Genomic DNA, 2,704 nt, shown 5'->3' on the forward strand with positions numbered 1-2,704 from the left:
CTAACGTTACAGGAAACTTAACTTACCCTTTTGTGTCGGCGAACAACAGTCATGTCGACGTCTGAACTCCGTCGGTATACTCAAACTCCTGTTTTTTTTTAGCGGTGATTTTCGTTGCTTCCTTCAGCTTCTTTTGAAACAAAACATTTCTTCTGGCTGCGGCAGGTAGCCGACGTGCTGTTGTGAGCCGCGCTGAAAATTACGTCATCACGCGTTGCTATAGTGACCAGCCACGCTGAGGCTCTGCAATGGAAAACGGAAGCATAATGGGCCGAGGCGGGCCGAGGCAAGCTGTTACCAGCAGTGGAAAAACGCCATTAGTCTTCCTTTCCTGTTGCAGTGCTTGATGGTTTTTGCGACTGCAATTTTCCGGACTGACTGACCGTCATTTCTTAAAGTAATGATGGCCACTCGTTTCTCTTTACTTAGCTGATTGGTTCTTGTCATAATTTGAATTCTACCAGTTTTCCAATAGGGCTGTTGGCTGTGTATCAACCTGACTTCTGCACAACACAACTGGGGCGGCTGTGGCTCAGTGGTAGAGCGGTTGCCTGCCAATCAGAAGGTTGGGGGTTTATCCCAGGCCCTGCAGTCCCATGTCGAAGTGTCCTTGGGTAAGACACTGAACCCCGAGTTGTCCCCGATGCTGCGCATCGGAATGTGATGCGGCAGCCACGGCCACAGTATATGAATGTGTGTGAATGGTGAATGTTTCCTCTATGATGTAAAAGCGCTTTGAGTAGTCGTTAAGACTAGAAAAGCGCTATATAACTACAGCACATTTACATTTACAACTGATGGTCCCAACTCCATTGATAAGGCAAGAAATCCCACTAATTAACCCTGACCAGGCACACCTATGAAGTGAAAACCATTTCACTACCTCATGATGCTCATTGAGAGAACACCAAGGGTTTGCTGTACTATCAAAAAAGCAAAGGGTGGCTACTTTGAAGAAACTAGAATATAAGACATGTTTTCAGTTATTTCACATTTTCTTGTTAAGCACATAATTCAATATATGATCATTCATAGTTTTGATGCCTTTAGTGATAATCCACAATGTTAATAGTAATTAAATAAAGAAAACTTGTTGAATGAGAAGGTGCGTCCAAACTTTTGGCCTGTATATATAAATAATAATCAAATAGTAGTGTACCCTTTTTAAGTAAGCTTTTGCAAGAGTTGTTTCACAAACACTAACAGGTTACAGTATATATTCCATGTGGTAGACCTTGTTAAAATTTTCCCTCCATTGTGTTGCCGTGGTGTCTGCAGTCTCAGCCAGGAGACCGTTATCATCTTTTTAGCAATTAGAAGAAGGACTCTCAGTAATGATGTCTGACTATTCTCCTCTACGTCTTCTGGTTGTAATTCCATGTAAAACTGAACACAACAAAACAACATAGTCCATGGCATCATGGTGGTACCAAAAGTTGGAAGAAAGCAGCAAGATCCTATTTGATTATGACTGTAGATAAAACCTAACCTAGCTTACCTTAACATGGTAAAGGAGAACGCCCAGCCCCCTTTCCCCGAAACAGAATCTAACCCTGGTAACGTTACGGGCATGGATGTATGGATACGTAGGGCAAGCAGCATGACGGAGACAACCGCAGGATAGAGAACACTACAGGCTGCTTTCACCGGCGACCCGATAGCTGGTTAGTAAATACGCAGGAACACCAAAATTGGGAGGAAACGTGGGTATGTGGATTAATACTGGGATGTCTACCCAACTGTAAGTCAGTTGACTTCAAAAAGTTTGCCACTTTACTCGAACCAAAGTTCAAAACACCTGTTGATGTCTGTCTTCTTTAGTCTGTTGGCTGTTTAAGTTTTTCTCCTAGAACACGTTCAACAGATTCTGCACTTACTGCGGCGTCTTGTGTAGACTGTTTACATATCTGTGGTCATCATCATATGTACATTGTTTGTACTGGTGTTATTGTTGATTACGTGAATACATATGTTTTTGTTGAGTTATTTTACTTTTTCTTTCGACAAATTACATTACTAAATTACAAAAAAGACTAAAACTAATAACAACTAAACTAAGCATTTAAAAAAATAAAAAATAAACTAGCAAATCCACTTTAGAGCTAATTAAACCTAAACTGAATTTGAAAACAAAATGTCAAAACGAAATAAAAACTACTACAACTGACTTGATACTGCCATTTTGTTTTTTGTCATGGTGACAACAATTGTGGCAGAGAATCGTGATGTCAATACTAAGCAAAACAAATTGTATTTTTCCCAGAATCGTGCAGGCCTAGTATATAGGCTTTATCAGTTCTCAGTGATATCTGCCCTTCCTATTGAGAGGATCTGGGCACGCGATTGCCCAGGCCTGAGTAGCGATCTCAACTGGCATGATGTATGGTCTAGCATTCCAGAAGTATCACGCAATCCAGACCATCAGCAGATTCACTACAGTTTTATTCACAGGACATCTCACCCCCGTGAAAATGCACCACATGAAAATAGCTATAAGCCCTTTATGCACTCTCTGCCCAATAAAAGCACAAGGTACATAACTTCACATGTTCTGGGAGTGCTCTCCGTTTGGTTAGTTCTGGAACAGTTAGGGCTGCTCGATTTTGGGAAAAATCATAATCACGACTATTTTGGTCAATATTGAAATCACGATTATGTAACACGATTATTTCACATGACTTTGGAAACGTGTTGCATTTAATAA

The 2,704-nt window shown here is 40.9% G+C and overlaps 1 protein-coding gene across 1 annotated transcript in view; it reads left to right on the plus strand.

Annotated features, from left to right (window-relative positions):
- pomk (protein O-mannose kinase) overlaps positions 1 to 2,704 on the plus strand; it is a 13,064-nt gene that overhangs the window by 8,505 nt on the left and 1,855 nt on the right. The window lies entirely within an intron of this gene.

The sequence above is a fragment of the Etheostoma cragini genome, chromosome 16, assembly GCF_013103735.1.
Source record: "Etheostoma cragini isolate CJK2018 chromosome 16, CSU_Ecrag_1.0, whole genome shotgun sequence".
Classification (NCBI taxonomy): Eukaryota; Metazoa; Chordata; class Actinopteri; order Perciformes; family Percidae; genus Etheostoma; species Etheostoma cragini.